Here is an 11,644-nt window from a genome sequence, read left to right as displayed (position 1 = left end):
CTGTTTACATTCCTGCATGGAAAGATGATATTTATAACTCATGAGACCTTTGTCAGTATTGGGGTAGTTGGAGGGAAAAAATATATATGTATGTATCTATGTATGTATGTAGATAGATAGATAGATAGATAGATAGATAGATAGATAGATAAATGGCACAGGATGAGTTGAAGATGAAGGAGTCATATCTGGAGAATAAAATTAAGGGTTATACTTGGAGAAGGAGAATGGGAGAAGTAGAATGGGGTAAATTATCTCACAAAAAAAACCAGAAAAGTCTCTCACAATGGAGGGGAAAAAGGGGAAGATGAGAGGGAATGAGTGAATCTTATTTTCATAGGATTTGGCTTAAGGAGGGAATAACATACACATTCAATTGAGTATGGAAATCTGTCTTACCCTACAGCAAAATAGGGGGAGAAGGAGACAAGGGGGGGGGTGATAGAGAGGAGGGCAGATTGGGAAAGGGGATAATCAGAAGTAAATACTTCTGAGGAGGGACAGGGTCAAAAGAAAGAATAGAATAAATGGGAGGGCAGGATAGGATTAAAGGAAATAGAGTTAGTTTTTCACAACATGTCTACTATGAAAGTGTTTTACATAACTGCACATGTACAACCTATATTGAGTTGCTTGCCTTTTCAGTGAGGGTGGGTGGGGAGGAAGGAAGAGAAAAAATTTGAAACCTAAAGTTTTAAAAACATATTTAAAAAAATGTTTTCACATGCTACTGGGAAATAAGAAATACAGGAGATGGGGTACAGAAGTCTATCCTGCCCTATAGGAAAATAGAAGGGGAAGGGGATAAGAGAAAGGGGAAGAGAAGAGAGGACAGACTAGGGGAAGGGATATTCAGAATGCATGCCATCTTGGGGTGGAGGGAGGCACAAGATGGGGTGAAAATTTGGAACTCAAAAACTTGTGGAAGTGAATGTTGAAAACTAAAAATAAATAAATTTATATATTTTTTTAAAAAGGAAACAATTATAATAGTCTAGATGAGACATGATGAGGGTCTAAGCTTGGGTGGTGGTCAAGTGAAGGGAAAGAAGGGGATGGATTCAAGTCATTGTGTTGAGGTAGAAACCATAAGACTTAGCAACTGACTGGGTAAAGGGAGTGAAGGAGAGGTAAGGGTCAGGATGACTTTTGAGGTTGTAAAACATAATAACTAGATGGGTAGAAGGCAGCTAGGTGGTGCAGTGGAGAGAGTGCTGGGCCTGGAGTCAGGAAGACCTGAGTTCAAATCCAGTTTCAGACACTTACTAGCTGTGTGACCATGAGTAAGCCACTTAACCCTATTGGACTCAGTTTCCTTATCTGTAAAATGAGCTAGAGAAGGAAATGGCAAACTACTCCAGTATTTTTGCCAAGAAAACCCCCAAATGGGGTCATGAAGAGTTGGCCATGACTGAAATGACTCAACTACAATAATAACAACAACAATAGAGAGATAAAGGTCCCTTTGACAAAAATTAGGAAGTTTGTGGGAGAGGTGCATTTAGGGATGAAGAGAATGAGTTGTGTTTGGGCCAGACACCTCCAGGGGTTGTTTAAGAACTACCTCTAGCCCTTGCTGTCCCAAAGGAAAGCGATCTTAGACTCAAATACTTTCAGAGCTGATCAGGGATTTGCTCAGGAGTTACCTAGTTCAACCTCCCATCTTGCTCACTTCCTTATAAAGATGTAAGAATCACCATGCAAAACACAGGATCGTAGGATTTTAAATTTAGAGCTAGAAAGCATCTTTCTTGTATATGTCCAGTAATGAGGAGCTCACTACTTTGTGAAGGGTCTGGAAACCATGTTACATGTGGATCAGTTGAAGGAACAGAATATATTTAGTCTGGAGAAGAGAAGACATAAGAAAGGCCCAGTAGCTGTCTACAATATGAAACCCCTTTTACTATTACATAAACATTATTTAAAAGTTGTTCCTTGTTTTTATATAGAGTCTGCCTTCCTCTACCTAAATATCTGAGGACAGAGACACAGTGGGGAGGAGAAAACCTGCAGAATCTTCCCTTTATTGTTAAGCAGAAAGATTAGAACAACATGGAGCTATGATGGAAAGTAGTGTGCTCCTTCACTGGCACTGTGTCATGTTGTTATATTGGGCCTGGGGCACATGGTCATTTCTCTTTGCTCTTCAGAAAGGAAAGGAGAGTTTTCCTGACAGGTGAGGGCTTTGGGTACAAACCCATTCTATGGAGTTATTTTTTTGACAGATTAAATAAACTTTATGCTATATTTAATGTTTTATTGTCATGAGTGTTTACAGGGGAACTGAGGGTCCTATCTTGGGAGAGCAAAATAAGCCAGATAGTTACGTTCCCAGGATTTTTCTTGAATGGAGGCATGAACCCCCATTTTAACTGTTCCCTAGGCCCATCATTTTTGTTGCTACTGTTCAGTCATTTTTAGCTGTGTCCAACTCTTTGTGACCCCATTTGGGGTTTTCTTGGCAAAGATACTGGAGTGCTTTGCCATTTTTTCCCTCTAGCTCATTTTATAAATGCAGAAACTGAGGCAAACAGGGTTAAGTAACTTGCCTATGGTTGCCCAGCTAGTAAGTCTTTAAGGCCAGATTTGAACTCGACAAGATGAGTTCTTCTGATTCCAGACTCAGTACTCTCTCCACTATACTACAGTGCCCCCAGGTCCATTATATCAGAGGCAAAATGATTCAGAAGCTCTGTTGGCAGGAGGGGATGAATATATGTTTGTGACTAGGTATATGAGTATGTGTATATATAAATCTGCTTATATGACTATGGGTGGGTATGAGCGTGTGAATGTGAGGATATATATGTCTGCATATGACAGCACTCTAAAGCTGAATACAAATGATTTTTGGATTATCCTTTGTTTTAAAGGATGCCCTCCATTAGCACAGATAATGGTAGTTGACTATATTTGCAAATGAAGGCTTTTACTCCTGTGTGATAGACATAAGTCCCAAGTGCATTCAAAACCATTCTTTTTGAAGTCCTTTTCCAGGCAGTGCTTTGTACTGATTCATTTCAATACAATTTAACAAGTCTGGGTTGAATACCTACTATGTGCTTAGGTATGTGAGAGATGCTCTGGGAGATACAGAAGTATAGGACAAGTATATGCTTATCCTGCTCCGAAGAGTTTAATCTCCAAAGCCAGAGTTCAGTCCAAGAAAGTATAAAATATCACAAATATGTGACATTGACTACTTAACAATGAGGGGAAGGTTCTGCAGGTTTTCTCCTCCCTACTGTGGCTCTGTCCCTAAATATTTACAGGATTATCCTGTGTAAGACGATGTCTATCTGGGTGGGAAGCTACCAAAAGGTATAGCTGGGATTACTTAGTAGAAGGTATAGGAAGGCAGATTTGATGTAAAAACAAGCAACATTTAAATCATATTTATGTAATAGTAAAATGGATTTCATATTGTAGACAGCTTCCTTATGTCTTCTCTTCTCCAAACTAAATGTACTCTGTTTCTTCAACTGGTCCACATGTAACATGGTTTCCAGACCCTTCACAAAGTAGTGTCCATGCTGTAGGTGAACAGGAACTTCACCCCCTCTGGATGCAGCTAGAAAGAGAAAGTCACTGTCCCAGTCTGGTGGTTTGAAAGGCCCAGGCTATTCTAGCTACTCTGTCAATGAAAAGAGGCTGCTCTCCTCCACAGTGTAGGTGAATGTAAAATGTCTTTTCCCAGATGCAGCAACTTGGCATTTCAGGTGATATGGACACGTACAAAGTAAAACTCTTACAAAATATACAAATATATTACAAATACATACAAATATACACATTACAAACATATAAATTATTTATATTACAAAAATATAAATATATAAATTATAAATTTATATAGGTTACAAATATATAATATACATTATAAATATATACAAATATATAAATATTTATAAATATATTACCAATATATAAATAATACTGAGTGTAGGCCACAGGGCTTATAGGAAATTAAAGGAGCGTGAGAAAATCGAGTGGCTAGGTAATCAAGAAAGCCTTGCGGAAGAGGTAGACCGGGTAAGATTTTGGTAAATTCAAGGTAGATAACTAGAGACATTCAGGGTAGATGTCCTTCCTTTCCTTCTTTCCTTTCCCTTCTTTTCTCTTTCTGCTTCTTCTTTGGCAGCGGGGCAGGTCACTGAAGCCATACCAAAGCAGTTGGGGACCATAGAATGCTCATAAAATCACCTCTCCCCCTCCCCGACAGGAGAATGTAATCAACCAGTTAAAGGGTAGGAAGATAGGTGGCATCCTCTTTCTTTGTTTTGTTTTGTTTTTTAGGTAAGGCAATTGGGGTTAAGAGACTTTTCCAGAGTCACACAGCTAATGAGTGTTACCAGCCGTCTGAGGCCAGATTTGAACTCAGGTCCTCCTGGCTCAAAGGCGGGAGCTTTATCCACTGCACCACCTACCTGCCAGCATCCTCTTTCCCCAGCCAATCTTGGGTTTGTCTTCAACACAATGATTGCACTACTTTCCAAATTTTCCCACGGACACTTCCACCACTGGCCTCCTTTGTGGCTACCCCATGTATGCACCTGTCAAGAAAAGATATAACCTAACCTGCCCAGGGACCAACAGCAGCTATGGTAGGTTCTGTACTACTGGCATTGGGAATGAATAAGCCAATGTCCTCCAAACCCTCACATTTTTCTTTTTTTTGGTGATAAATTAGCACCCCTCCAACACATCCCTCTTTCCAACTTCTGTTTCTGTTGCATAAATCACCATTCTTCAGTATACTAGGTTCCCAACCTTTTCTTCTTAGTTCTTTACTCAACTGAAATTTTTCTCTCCAAAGTCACCAGTGATCTTTCAATGGTCTTTTCCCAGTCTTCATCTTTTCCCAGTCTCTACCTTTCTGCATCACCTGAAAAGGCTGATCCTCTTCTCCTGGATGCTTGCTTGCTCCTCTCTGTGCTGCCATGATATTTCTTTCTCTCTTGGTGCTGCTTCTACTCATTTGGCCACACTTTTTTAGTCTCCTTTGCTAAATCGATATCACGGTCCATGATTGTGAATGTACCTCAGTGCGCTGTCCTGGTGCCTCTTCCCTAATGTCTGCATGGCTTCCCACTGAGTGATTTCAATAGTGCCTGTGGGTTTAATGATCATCTCTATCCAGATGACTTCAATATCTATGACTCTCTATCTAGCTTTAATCTCCCTCCTGAGCTCTAGTCCCCACACTGACAATTGCCTATTGGACATTTCAAGCTTGATGCCCCATATGGCACCTCAAAATCAATACATCCAAAACAGAATTCATTACCTTTCTCCCCAAACCTGCCCCTCTTTTGAACTCATTATCCCTGGTGCACACCACTGTCTTTCTAGCTTCTAGGATTGTAACCTCGCTGTTACTATCTTTGACTCATTCTTGCTCATTCTCCCTCACCCCACACAGAGTCAGTCAGTGGCCAAATCTTGTAGCATCTACCTCTATAACACCTCTTACATCCGTCCCCTTCTCATTACTCACATAACTATCTCTTCAGCTCATATCCTCATTGCCTCTCAACTGGACTATTGCAGTAGCTTCCTAAGTGGGCTCTTTTTCTCAAGTTTCTCCCTTCTTCAGTCCATTTTCTATTTTGTCGTTCAGTCATTCAGTTGTGTCCAACTCTTTGTGACCCCATGAATGAGCCTATGGGTTCTTGGCAAGGATACTGCAGTAGTTTGCCATTTCCTTCTCCTTGTGTTTCTGTTTTCTAGATGAAGAACTGAGGCAAATGGGGTTAAGTGACTCTCCCAGGGTCACACAACTAGTAAGTGCCTGAGGCTGGATTTGAACTCAGCTCTTCCTGACTCCAGGCCCAGTGTTCTATCCACTGTACCACCTAGCTGTATCATTCTCCTACCCATCCTCCATATAGCTGCCCAAGTGATTCTCCTAAAGCATAGCTCTAAGGGGCAGCTAGGTGGCACAGTGGATAGAGTTCTAGCCTTAGAGTCGGGAGGACCTGAGTTCAAATTTGGCCTCAGACACACAACACTTACTAGCTGTGTGACCCTGGGTAAGTCACTTAACCCCATTGCCTAGCCAAAAAAAAGCAAAAAAAAAAATTAAAAAAACCCTAAAGCATAGCTCTGTGTCAGTTCCCTACTCAATAAATTCTAATGGACTCTAGGATCTAGTCTTATTTCTTCTTTATCTCATCTTTTTTCATTTCTATTTTTATATTAGTTTTATTATATATGAAAATTTTAGTATGGTAATATTTTAATATTTTACAGTAATTTTAGTACATTTATGGGTGTGTATATAAAATGCAGAAACAAGTATAGATAGGATAGATAGATATTGAGGGCACACGCTTACTTTTTTTACATATAGGAGTGCAGGATCAAAAAAGTTTGGAGACTGCAGCTCTAGAGAATTCAGCAATAGCATCTCATCTAGCCTAAGGTAAAGGACAGAACAGAGGTGTCCGACAGGCCTCAATAGTCCCTCATTTCCAGGTTTCTATGACCCCTTCACCTGCCTGCGGTGATAAGCATCAGCTTCAGAACAGGAAGGGACTTCTAACAGCTCTGTTTCTGGTTGTTTTTTGTTTTTTTTTCCTATCCTTTCAAGGAACTGAAAGGGGAGAGAAAAAGATTACAAAAGAAAAAATGAAGCAAAGGGGCTTCCTACAAAGCCCAAACTGAACTGCTCAGAAAAGGATAAATGACTTTTCCCTGCCAAGCCGCCGGTGTTACATAACTTGTCTATGTTGGTTTGGGACCTAAGTGATCTCCCTCTAATTGAAATCACTTTACCTTGACCTCCCTGGTAAGCTGGGAGCTTCTTGCTCTCCCTGCCAACAAAGGAGCAGTCGTAGGTCGGAGGAAATCCCGATTGGAAATCTGAGCTGTATGTGGGCACCATTTATCTTCCTGGCAGCTGCCCAGGCCAGTCTTTTGTGACTGGTTCTGGTTTGCCTCAGTCAAGAAGAGGGGCATCTGGGGGACTGACTTATCCGTCCCCTTTTCATCACACTTCCCTCCAAAGGCCTTATTGTGTAAGCTAAAAGTCAAGGCCTTCCCATGACTTAATTTGATAGGATCATGAGATTTAGAGTTAGAGGGGACCTTTAACCCCTTCATTTTATAGCTTAAGAAACTGAGGCCCAGAGAGAGAAACCAGCTTGTTCAGATCACACAGGTAGTAGGTATAGGGCCCAGAGGTAGACTCAGGTCCTTTGACTGTATACAAGGAGATAAAATATCAAATTCAGGGAACAGCAAGAAGGCTAGCTTGGCCCGAAATGAAGAGCAGGTAAAGGACAACAGTGTGAATTAATTTTAGAAAGAGTCTGGAACCAGATTGTGAAAGGCTTTACATTCAAAGCTGACAGGAGTTTGCCTAGAGGCAATAGGGGGCCACTGAAGATTATAGAGTAAAGAAGTGACATGGTCAGACCAAAAGAGTAACTTTAGAGGAAATTAGTTATGGGATTGGGCCAGTCACTTCCCTTTGCTTATTAAAGAGTTAAACAAGTGAATGCCATCTTTTTTTTTTCTTTTTAAGTGAGAGACTAAAGTATCACAGGTGAGTTAGTAAAAAATGGTTTTCCTTTTCTTATCCCATGTTTTGTGAATATTGGGAGTGGAGATAAACACATCTTGGCAATCAGCTAAATGTAATTTTCACCTTTCTCTGGTGTAGTCATATGCTAATTCCTATTAAAACAGACTCCTTTTACCTGTTTAGTTTAGTTGTATGCACCACAAAAATTCAAATAAGTGCAGCTCTTTAAAGTAAAAATTGCAGCATTTTCCTAGTAGATTGTCAGCAGAGAGTCTTATTGCTTAGGAAGATTATTTTGAAAGCTGTATCGAGGATGGATTGGACAGGGGATGAAATTAAAAGCAGGGAGACCAGCCGGGAGGCAATAATTACAATAGTTTGGGTTAGAGGTGATGAAGTTCTGGACTAAGATGGTTGTTGCAGGCCAGTCAAGTTCAAGTTCTGGACTAGGATGCAATGATATACTTGTAGACCATCCAGCAGTTAACACAAGGAAGTTTACTTACCCATAATATAGAGAGGATCTTCAGTAAGGCTATATCATTGATTCATTTGGGCACAGTTTCCCTACCTCTGAATTTGCCATGATGGAGAGACCGATGGATGGAGTTCATGATTCCATTAGACTATTCAGTTAGACTGCTCCTGGAGGGCAGGGACTATCTTTGGCCTTTCTTTGAATGCTCATCACTTAGAACAGTGTCTGGCACACAGTAAGTGCTTAATAAATGTTTATTAATTGAATAGCTCCTTATAGTTCAGTAATTGCACCCCCCAAGAAGTTGTAACAGTGGTCTTCTCCTCCCTAGATCAATAAAGTCTCGAGCATAGTTTCAATGGCTTTTAAGAAAAAGAAGCCTAGCCTACATGGAGCTGATGTTGCTTTTATGACATGCCACCCTTTGGTGGCAAGGTCCAAAGGTCTTCTAGAAAACCTTTTACCACTTAAGTGTCCTTAGAGGGATGTGCTGGAGCCATCCCATATGGGCTCCTGAGATTCAACTAGCAAATTTCCAGAGTATTTGTACCTCAGATACCTAGTTTTAGGACAATTATTGAATAACTCTGGCCCAAAGGCTATGAGAAACCTGACACAGGCAGCCTGGAAGGAGAAAAGAAAAGCAAAAATGGAAGGATAACAAAAAGACAAAAAGGAATGTAATGCTGCCCTGAGAGAATGACAGAATGTGGAAGCAAATGAAGACCAGAATTCCCAGGCTTCATCTGTTCCCTCAAGAAGGAGCAAATCCTGGGTTTTAAAGAATTGGTTGTTGGTGTTGTCAAATCTTTGCAATTCTCTGGGTTTCTCCCAATCAAAAGCAGTGACAATGAACAAGAGTAGCACCTGGAACATCAGGACCACAGCAGATAGGATCATCTGTAGTAAGGTAACTAAGAGGTCATGACCTTCCTGTATATAACCTGTCCTGATGCCAGGATAAATACCAAAACTCACCCTGTACCAAGTCAGTGAAAACTCACCCTGTACCAAGTCAGTGTTCCTTGGCTTCTCTGACAGTGGGGAACACATAAGCTTGCATCTAATTTTTTTTTCAAATGAACAAATATTTATTATGGAGCTTATTATGTACCAGGCACTGTGCTAAGCACTTCGGATACAAAGAAAGGTAAAGGATAGTTTCTGTCCTCAAATGAGCTCACAATCTAATGGCAGAGATAACATGCAAACAACTATGTACAAATAAAACATATACAGGGATAAATTGGGGAATAATCTCAGAGGGAAGGCACAACCATGAGCTTGTATCTATTTCTATTAAAAGAACATATTAAGGAAAAAATACAGAAAGACAACTAGCTCTCTTACTATCCTAACCATAATTTTATCAAAGCCCTAGTTTAAAATACAAAGGCATCCAATCCCACCCACCCACCCACCTTTCCTCATGACATGCTTTTTCAGTGCCATTTTCTTCAACTGATATTGGGTTTCATCTTGTCATTTAGATTAGGATTCTGAAGCTTAAGGTCTTTCTATATATAGTCCAATAGTGCCTAAACTTGGAGCCAGCCAGCAAAATCTAAAAAGGATAGTGACCCTCTGCATGTAAGATATGCCTTCACTCATATAAGCCAATAGACCACAATAGTCACCTAATAGAAATATTAAAAAGCCAGGAAAAGAAAACAGTGGTGAAGAGCCCTGGAAAGAATACTTCTTTTAGGGGGAAAAATTAACTGCCCAGATTATGACTGGAATACAGATACCCACTGGGATATAAGAATTGTGTGTAAGCATCACTGGCTTGTCGATAATTATAGTCCTCTTCTGACTTGCTGTGGGTCAGCTGCATGTTCATGGAGTAGTTTGGGAGATACTCCACCATGTGGGGGTCATTAAAACTCATAGTTGTCCGTGGTTTCATGGAATAGACCTCACTAGTATTATTTCCAAAGATAGTCCCTAAGTCACTGGCAGGGTAGGGGTGCTGAAACACCTGGTGCTGACAGGTACCCTCTCCAACATTCTGGAACTGGTTATTCCAAGTCTGGTTGCTCCATACTGGAAGGTTTCCAGAAGGGTTCATCATATAGTCCTGGTGAAATGGAGATAGAAGCTTATGTAGTCCCTAACAGCTGATCCATTCTGAACCATACCCATAGTCTTGCCATTCTTTGACCATGTGGCATCTTTCTACCATCTCTTTGGCTTCATTCTCTGGTTCTGAAACCAGGTCTTGACCTGTTTGTAAGTAAGATTCAAATTCTCAGCCACATTTCGGATCTGCTGTGAACTGGAATATTTTTGCTCCACAAATCTACTGTTGAGTACATTTAGTTGAACCTGAGAGAACACTGTCCTCATCTTAGGTTTTTTGACCAGGCTCTGATGAATCTTGGGATTGTTTCGAGAGGAAAGGTTATTTGAAGTCAGGCTAGTGGCAGAGTCAGGAATATCTTGAATAAACATATCCATGGATGAAGGAGGAGCAGGAGAAATTGCTGTGCTTCTTGGCTGGAGCTTTTCTGGACTTTGTATTTGGAAATTAAAATAAGGGCTTGGGGAGGTAAATGGCTCTGGCAGGGACATGGAGAACCAGGTGTTGTAAGGGCAGCTGGTATTGACTTCCGGCCAGCAGGACTGGCTTTGCTGTGAATGAGAGCTAGAGGTCGTGATTTAGGGAAGATGCTCGAAGGAAGGAGTCCAACCTGGGCAGTCACAGTAAGTCCAGGAGCAAAAGCCTTGAGTGTATGGTTGGCAAAGTGCTTTGCAAAGTATAAAATGCTCCACAAATGCAAAATAGTCTATCAGTTAAAAACTGAAAGAGAGACTCAAAAATGATGAAGGCTCTAGCTGACCTATGAACACTGGCCTCACCAGAAGGGTGTATGTATGCATGCTTGCATTTAGTGTTCTAGAGGAAAGTGATTTCAATATGCTTCTTTGGAGAAAGAAGAGGATGACTAATGTGGCTTCTGAAATTGAAATTACCAGAAGAGGTGGGTAGTGGAGGGATAGACCACTGGGACCATGGTCAAGAAGACTTGAATTCAAATCTAGCCTCTCAGATGCTCAAAAGCTCGTGTCTTGGGTGAGTCACTTAACTTGTCTGCCTCTGTTTCCTCAACTGTAAAGTAGGGATCATAATAGCACCTACTTCTCAAGGTTTTGAAAATCAAATGAGAAAATACTTTTAAACTGTTAGTACAATGCTTGGTGGATTTAGGTATCCATTAAATGTTTGTTTCTTTCCTTCCTGTGGGGTAAAATAAAGGCTATCCCATACCTGATTTGCACCTGCTCTTTTGACTGCTTGTAGGGGAACTAGAAACTCCTTTGGTCAATATTTGAAGGAAACCTAGAGATGAGCTATACCTGAGCTTTATTTTGCAGATTTTCTGGTGTAACCACAGGACAAGAGCAATGAACCAGAGAGAGAAAACAGACCTGCTGTGATTATTACCCAGCACTGGACTCTGGTATGCACAAGCTCAGTGTGTGGACAGGTCCTGGAGCCATGTGGGTCACAGAGCCAATCAGACAAAAACAAAAGTTTGCCATGCAGCCCCAAGGGCCCAGCTGAGATTAGATAACATAAATCAGTGTTGGACCCAGGCAACCCAACTGAGGGCCTTTCTCCAGCTGCATTC

At 40.9% G+C, this 11,644-nt stretch overlaps 1 pseudogene; it reads right to left on the bottom strand.

Moving 5' to 3' along the window:
* Nucleotides 1–9,726: 9,726 nt before the first annotated feature.
* LOC110208014 (putative homeobox protein NANOG2) lies at nucleotides 9,727–10,670 on the bottom strand (annotated as a pseudogene).
* Between the last annotated feature and the right edge of the window lie 974 nt (nucleotides 10,671–11,644).

The sequence above is a fragment of the Phascolarctos cinereus genome, unplaced genomic scaffold (genome assembly GCF_003287225.1).
Source record: "Phascolarctos cinereus isolate Bilbo 61053 unplaced genomic scaffold, phaCin_HiC Scaffold_4;HRSCAF=312, whole genome shotgun sequence".
Taxonomy (NCBI): Eukaryota; Metazoa; Chordata; class Mammalia; order Diprotodontia; family Phascolarctidae; genus Phascolarctos; species Phascolarctos cinereus.
The sequence above is the reverse complement of the archived record's forward strand: the minus strand, read 5'-3'. Positions and strand labels throughout refer to the sequence as shown.